The 8,694-nt window shown below is 28.0% G+C and overlaps 1 pseudogene across 1 annotated transcript; it reads left to right on the top strand.

Moving 5' to 3' along the window:
* The first annotated feature begins 651 nt into the window (after positions 1-651).
* Positions 652-2,354, top strand: LOC111298635 (AT-hook motif nuclear-localized protein 25 pseudogene; annotated as a pseudogene). Its single transcript, XR_016328668.1, has 2 exons — positions 652-741; positions 1,053-2,354. The product of XR_016328668.1 is annotated as an AT-hook motif nuclear-localized protein 25 pseudogene (transcript).
* Positions 2,355-8,694: the final 6,340 nt, after the last annotated feature.

Genomic DNA, 8,694 nt, shown 5'->3' with positions numbered 1-8,694 from the left:
TAAGGCTATTAAAGTAAAAGTTTTTTTCTTAAACTTCATGAAAATCAATACAAGACAAACAAATTGGAATGGAGGGAATATATGATTTTGAACCTTTTAACGAAATAAAAGCTTTGAAAAATAATTAAAGAAAAGTTTCATACTTGATCGGTGATCTATAGGAGAAATCAAAAAAGACCTTTGAAGTTAATTTGAATCCTCTATTTCTAAATAAAAAACTAGAAAAAAAAAAAAGATAACCTTTCCTTTGACATATGTAAAAAATTTTTATACTTAATGCACTATTAATTTATAAATATTATATATTATTAATGAACCACACAATAAATGTTTATTCTCTTTTCAGGATTTTAAAATTCTAAAATTAATTTTTAAAGAAATGCTATTATGAATTATTCACCATTTTATCATCTACATATTAGAAATACGTCAAATATAAACTTTTTTTATCATAACATTAAATATAAACTTATGTAAGAAAAGGATTAAGCTTTCCTTAATGTATTTTTGGTTCTTTTCAAAATGCATAGAAGTTTCATGCCTTGCTTGTCAACAAAGCATCCTTTTTTGTGTCTTTAGCTTTACCAATAAATTGAAATTGCTCTTCCTCTCCTTTTCTCTCTCTCTCTCTCTCTCTCTCTCATTGCTTTCCAATTTTCTTTTCCCTAAAACACTCAAGTCTCCTTGAATCCTTTGTATCCAAAGCTTGGTTTTCAGACATTCAAACCCATAGATTTTGAGGTAATGAATAAAAAATAACTAATTGTAGCAGTATATAAAATAATACACAGTTTCTCAATCAAAAGTTTCATTGATTTAGTTTTATATGATGTATATCTATACTGTCATTAAAGTGGGTTTTGCTCTTTCTTTTCTCCCTTAATTACTAGTTTTTCAATACCCATATCCTTTTCTTCCTTTCGAAGATCTGGATCTGGGTTGGAAGACGAACTTGCATCTACTTTTTGAGCTTTTAACACCAATTTGATCTTGATAGAGTTTCCTTAATGTTGTTTTTTGATCACTAGTTTTTGGGTTGAATTCCTGTGCAGAACCTAATCAAAGCTTGGGTCGAAGTTGGCACAAAGAAGAAAAAGGACATTCAATCAGTACTGTCAAATAGAACACTACTCCTGATTTCCATATTATATATGCTTTAGACAATCTCTGTTTTCCAAAGTTAATTTGTCAAGGAAACTGTTTCACCTCATCATGATTTATGAGAAAACCTAGCCTGCTACACGTATAGCAGGTTGCTGCATAATTTGGTAACTTTTCATTTTTTTTCTTTTTTCCAGTTCTCTTTGATTTCCACTTAAATAAGAGATCAGATCGAAGTTAGATATTGGCAAGTGGATTTTGGCAATGTCTGGCTTGGAATCAGGTACAAGTTCTCTCTATGTCCATCAGCTACTCGGACCAGAACTGCAGCTGCAAAGATCATCGCAACCCCAACTCAACACATCGCAACAAAGGGATTCCAAACAGTACTCACCAGAGAAAGAAGGAACTGATCCTGGTGCGGCCACCACCAGCTCAGGCGCAGGTACCACTTCAGGACGCAGGCCTCGAGGACGTCCAGCAGGCTCAAAGAACAAAATCAAACCACCAATAATCATTGCTCGCGACAGTCCAAATGGGCTGAGATCCCACTTACTTGAAATTTCTTCCGGTTCTGACATAGTTGATTCAGTCTCAAACTATGCAAGGCGCCGTGGGCGGGGAGTTTGTGTACTTAGTGGAACTGGGGCGGTCACAAATGTTACATTGCGGCAACCAGCTGCTCCAGCTGGAAGTGTCATAACACTCCATGGGCGGTTTGAGATTCTATCTTTAACTGGGACTTCTCTTCCACCACCAGCGCCTCCAGGAGCTTGTGGCTTGACCATTTATCTTGCCGGTGGTCAGGGTCAAGTGGTTGGAGGGAGCGTGGCGGGTCCATTGATGGCTTCAGGTCCAGTTGTATTAATGGCCGCATCATTTGCACACGCAGTTTATGACAGGTTACCACTGGAGGAAGAAGAGCTACCAGTGCCGGTACAACCGACGGCTTCACAGTCGTCTGGAGTGACTGGGGGTGGTGGAGGGCAGTTGGGTGATGGAGGCAGTGGTGGCGTGGGTTGTGGCGCTAGTGCAACTGGTGGTGGAGGTGTTCCTTTCTATAATTTGGGAGCGAATCTAGGAAGTTATCCTATTCCAGGTGATGTGTTCGGTTGGAGTGGTACTGCAACGAGGCCTTCCTTCTAGTTTTCACCATGTATCTAATAATTTCTAGAATCAAGAGCAATGTTTATATGGTTTGGATTAGTTTTTCAATATCATAGGATTAATATTGATGTTATGAAGATAAGTCATGCGGGGTATCTCAATTTTGGCCATCTCTAAGTTGAAGAAGAAGAAGTAATCAAGAGTTTGATCGATGGTACTGCTATTCAAGAGTATTGTGATTAGTATACATTTAGTTCATATAATTAATGAGAATTGTATAATCAATTAGGAAAGATCAAATCCTTCAAGAGGCGAAATCGATGGGAAAAAATTGCTGCAAAACAAATGATGGATCTCGCTTGAAGCCCGAAGAATTAATGATCGATCAGTAAGTCTGAGTTTGTACAAAACATTCTGACAGCATTTTCCATCTATGTCTTTTCCTTTTTAGGAATATAATTTCTTCTTCTTCCGAACATGGTTTATATGTGAACAGTAGAGATTTTATGAAAGAAACTAAATCTAATGCATCTGTATATTTTTCTAGGGTTATGTTCAAAATTCAGATTAATCCCATCCAATTGCTATATATATATATATATATATATATATATATATATATATATATTGAAGAAAACTAACATATATATGATGTATAAGCTACGTGAATTGAAAACATATGTATTAAAAGAGGAATTGATGTTTAAACTGCATAAGAAATACCAGGGAAGAAAATATTACTTTACATCTGAATTTCCATTCATCATTCTTTTGCGTGCATGTATGCATTTTTTTTTTGAATATTTAAAATATTATTTTACTAATTATTCACTTAAATATTTTAATTTATTTCTTTTTTGATGATCCACCACCTTTGGAAAAGTACAGGCCAATTGGTTAACATGCAAGCTATCCAGGCCCTTTTACCCTTCTCTCAGTTGATTTTTGCTTTAAAATTGAAAGCTTTGGAGAAGTAGGAAGGTTCTTTGTCAGTTACTGAAAATGCACTCTTTTGAAAGAGAAGGAAAAAGAAAAGGTTTCCCATAAAAATCCTAAAACAACTATATATTGGAAAAACTGGAATGAACATTTGTTTCACCGGTTACATATAGCATAAATTATGGGAGTATTAGTATTATATATTAGTAGCTCAGCCATGGCATAAAAGAAAACCCTAATTCCAAAAAGTGGGAAATTGAGAATAACTAGTTTTGGGACTTTTACAACATCGAAAGTTTAGAAGAATAAATGAGATGGTGGTGTTGATATATATAATATTTAAGTTTTTTTTAATATAAAAGAGGTCGCAAATTGCAAGTATTAAGATTTAAATTTCAGACTTGTTAAATACTATTTTTTAGAAGTGATTGTATGATCCAATCAAACTAGGCTCAAGTTAAAAACATAAATAATTTTTCATGTTAATTGAGATGAGGAAGCTTTGTTGATGACCTTTATTGTTTTAATATTATCACTGAGTAAACTGAACATTAACTCCTGGAATCAAGGGATTAATTCCATTTGGCGTTTGTTGAGATCTAGATGGGTTTATGGAGTTTGTGAACTGTGTATTTGTAAAATAAATGAGAAAGAGACAAATATCGGTAGAGAAAAAAGAATAACAAACTTTTAATTTTAATGTTACATTAGTGACTCAGCTAGATTAAAACAATTAATTAACATATATAGAGAAACTTGTACTGCAAAATTGAGAACATAGAACACGATCAAATATAAAATGTAAAGATAAAAATTTATTTTTTACCAAAAATAAAAAAAGACAAGAATTTATGGAAAATTCCTAGCTAGCGGCCGGCAACATACTTGTTCTAAAATATATGGTAACCTAATTCCGGCAAAAGCATACGATTCTCTGAGAAAAGAGATTGATTATCTATAAAAATATATTAAAGTTATCCCTATGAAAAATTGAATCTTAATTTTTAGTTATTTAAGTTGTGTCATAAATAAAGATATAAATTGATTAATTACACTTTTAACTTAAGAATTTGGGTTAATTGAAATATTTAGTAATAGTTTTAAGGTTGGTTTGGACTTTTCAACTAACTTTGAATTAATCTCTATAAAAAATTGAAGCTTAATTTTTAGCCATCTAAGTTGTGTCATAAATAACGATGCGACGGATGAATTTGACTCTTAACTTGAGAATTTGGGTTAAGTGGGACATTTAATCATAGTCTAGGGTTGATTTGAACTTTTCAACTAACTCTAAATGGGGTATTTAAGACTTTGATTAATATTTTAGTTAAGATAGTAAACATTAAATTTGAGTTATTATATTATATTTAATTAAGATCTTAATTAAAAAATCAAACAATTAAGCCTTTAATCAAATTAAGCCATTTTGGAGTTGGTTTTTTTTTTTTTTTGAAGGAAGTCACAAAATCAAACAAAAATTATCACAAAATTTCAAGAAATAAAAAAATTACTATGCAATTAATCAAATATGCAAAGAATTATATACAAATGTGCGCTTAATCAATATAATAAATATCAATCAACTATTAATTTTATAAAAATAAAAAATAAAAAATAAAATTATATTAATTATATCTATCTATACAATTATAAAGTTATAAACAAATGTGAGATTTTTCAATTTCAAACACAGCTAAGATTAAACATAAAAATTGATTAGATGGTTAATTAAGTCATGAAATAAATTAGTTGGGGGTGATTTTGGAGAAAGAACTTTTAGGTATTTTTCTTTGTTTTAGACACATGACAATCAATTTTTTTAATTTTTTATTTTGGTATTTTTATTTTGTTTTCTTTTTAATCTTAATTTAATTTAATTTTTATTTATTGATTTGCTTATTTATTTGTTTATTTTTTATTTACCTACATATATATTAGGAACGTATTTTAATCATTTGATAACAAAAAGCTAAAAATATGTGTTAGACAAATGTATTTATAATATTTGTAATATTTGTAATTATACTATTTATTTCTATCATGTAAATTTAAAAAATAATTAAATTAGAAGAAAATTGTAAATGGTGCTTGAAATTCATAGGCGATAAATTTTCCTTAAATCTTACCAAAGTTTTGGAAAGATTTTGGAAGTACTCTAATAAAAATATTTTATTTATTTTTAATAAAATATTTAGCAAAAAGTTGGTAAAATCAAAAATAAATTTAAATATAGATAAAAACCTTTTCTATAAAATTTTAAATCAATATGACAACAAAACCTTTTTAAGAAAACGAATAGATTTCTTAAATACTCTTAAGATGAGAGACTTTTCTTGAAATTTTATCAAAATATTAGAAAAAACCTAAAATTTTATCAAAATATTAGAAAAAAACCTAAAAATTTTTAGCATTTTAAATAATAATATTTAATTAAAAATAAAAAATTATTTAGATAAGATCTTTTTAAGATAATATAAGCTTAATTGGTACAGTCTTTGGATGGAACTTTTGAGAGTGCTAACACCATCTTTGGATGGTTTTTTTTTAATGAATGTTGTGAAGTGTTAATACTATCTTTGGATGGATGTGTAAGATATTATGACTAACGTTTCATTATCTATCCTTAAATATCTTTTAAATATATTAATGATTTAATAATTATTATGTGTAAAAAAAAATCTTTTTGATCAATAAATAATGAAGAAAGTTTTTTTTTATTTATGAAACAATTAATGAAAGTAATTAAAACAAAAGGAAAATTTTTGTTTAAAATTCATACTGTGATGGAACATATAAATTGAATGGCATTAACAAACAAAAAAAAACGCTATACTATCTCTGCTTATAAATTGATAAATTCTATTCATCAAGAGTGTGTGTTAAGCTAAATGGTCAAGTGAGAGAAAAAATTATAAAACACCATTTTTAAATAAAAAATAATTACGGATCAAGGTATGATTTCTCTTTAATTAGAAATTTATGAAAATCATCTTATTCTAAAACATTGGGCATTAAGACTATATAAAATTAATATTTATTTACATAATAAAGAAAAATTCAACATGTGGTATCAGTGCCTTTGGTTTAAGAACCTGTGTTTTTTCTTTAAAGATTGCTCTATGTATTTATTTATTTTTTATTATTTATTTTCATATTGTTATTAGTTGTTTATTTTGTTTCATATTTTGTTGAAATCATAATGTATCATTAGCAAATAGCAACTCATATCCTGGCATAAATTAAATATAGTAATAAACCATATTTATTAATGAAAAAAAATAGCATAATAAATATATATTTATTAGATTAATGAATATATATTAATATATATAATACGTAAAGAAAGGTAACGAAGGTGGCATAATAAATGTAAGATAAACTAAATGAAACTTAATAGTCATTAAATTGTTAATAATAAAATGTTGAATTGTGTATATAGGATACAATTATTATGCGAAATTTATATACGATAGTTTTTAGGTATTTTGTTTACTTACAACAGTAACACCTTTCGCATATGTATGTTTTGGATTATTATTATTATTATTAAAATAATTGTTATGATTATTTATTTTAATATCTATAATATGTATAATTTGTTAGTCACCAAAGTGGCCAAATTAAAAAGTTTTTGTAAATGTCAAATTAAATAAAATTTAATTACTCATAATTGTGTGATACTATAAATAAGATGACATGATAATATATATATATTTTTTGAGTAAATTGAAGTTCAATGATTATAAAATATTGAAGGATCACCCAAAGGTAGATTGGTTAATTTTGTAATCATGAAAATAATTGTAGTTGATTAATATAATTCATTAGATATTTTTGCATATATAAAGATAGCAAGTATGTCTAATTGGAGTATATATAATTGCCAATTATGTGAAATCAAAATTAAGTATCAATTATGTTTGTTGTTGTACATTGTTGGATCACCCAAATGAAAACTTCAATGAACATTTAATGTTTATATGTCTGTTATTTGAATCTGTATCATATATTTAAGTTACACCTAGTATTAACGTATAAGCATTCTATCTATTTTGCATAATTTGTTCCTATTTCTCTTCATTTGCAAGTGTTGTTTAAAGTTCAATAGGCTTAATCTTTCTAAATGGTGTAAACAAGTCCAATATCATCTAAGTGTTCTAGATCTTGATTTGGCACTTCTAACTGATAAGCCTGCTACTATTACTAATTTTAGTAATACTAAGCAAAAGTCTTTTTATAATGCTTGAGAAAGATCAAATAGACTGAGTTTGATTTTCATGCAAATGATAGTAGCAAACAACGTTAATTCAACAATTCTTAAAACTAATAATGTAAGGAATTTTTAAAGTTTGTGAAAAATATGTATCAATCTTTCTCTGCTAGTAAGTCAATTGTTGGGACATTAATAGGTATGTTAACTACCATCAAATTTGATGGTTCTCGTACCATGGATGAATATGTCATTGAAATGTCAAACGTAACAGTAAAATTAAAATATATGGGAATAAAAGTGAGTGAAAGTTTTCTTGTATAATTTATTATAAATTCCTTGCGTCCTGAGTATGGTCCATTCCAAATAAATTAAAACACTATAAAAGATAAATGAAATATGATTGAACTACAAAACATGCTTATTCAAGAGGAAGCAAGGCTTAAAAAGTAAGGAATTCATTTACTTAATCTTATGGACCACACAAGAGCTAAAAAGAAACCAGTAAAGAAAAATGAAAATGGCAACAAAGGACCACTAAAGATTAATATGTCATCTACCCAAATCCATAGGAAGGAATAAAAGAAAGATAAGTATCATTTTTGTGGAAAGTCCAGACACTATTAGAAAGATTACCTAAAACATAAGGTATGATTCAAAAGAAAAGATAAATCTAGTGCTTTCGTATATTTTAAATCAAAATTTACAAAAGTTTCTTATAATACTTGGTAGATTGATTCTGATTGTATCACCCATGTTTCAAATATTATGTAGGAATTTCTTATAACCCAAACCATAAATCCAAATGAAATTTTTATTTTTTTAGGAAACTGAATCAAAGCTCCAATTGAAGCCATTGGAATCTACCTTTTAATTTTAAACATTAGACACTATTTATATCTTTTTCAAACTCTATATGTTCTTTTTGTTTCTTGAAATCTAGTTTTTTTTTTTTTTTTTTACTAAACTTGATACATCTGGATATTCCTTTAAGTTTGGAAATTGATGTCTCAATTTATTTAAACATAATCATTTTATTGGCTCCAATTTTTTGTGTGATAGTTTATACAAATTAAATATTTATAACTTTTTTGTTAAGACCTTATGGACCTTGCATCATAATGTTGGTACTAAACGTGGTTTAATGAATGAAAATTTAGCTTACTTGTGATATAAATATTTAGGTCATATATCCAAAGAAAGAATACAAAGAATGATAAAGAATGGAATCCTTTCTAATTGGATTTTACTGATCTTGGTATTTGTGTGATTGTATTAAAGAAAAATACACAAAACACACAATTAAGAAAACAGCTACAAGAAGCCCACAGCTCATT

Source organism: Durio zibethinus, chromosome 16 (genome assembly GCF_047325235.1).
Source record: "Durio zibethinus cultivar Kanyao isolate XHJ-2024 chromosome 16, ASM4732523v1, whole genome shotgun sequence".
Lineage (NCBI taxonomy): Eukaryota > Viridiplantae > Streptophyta > Magnoliopsida > Malvales > Malvaceae > Durio > Durio zibethinus.
The sequence above is the reverse complement of the archived record's forward strand: the minus strand, read 5'-3'. Positions and strand labels throughout refer to the sequence as shown.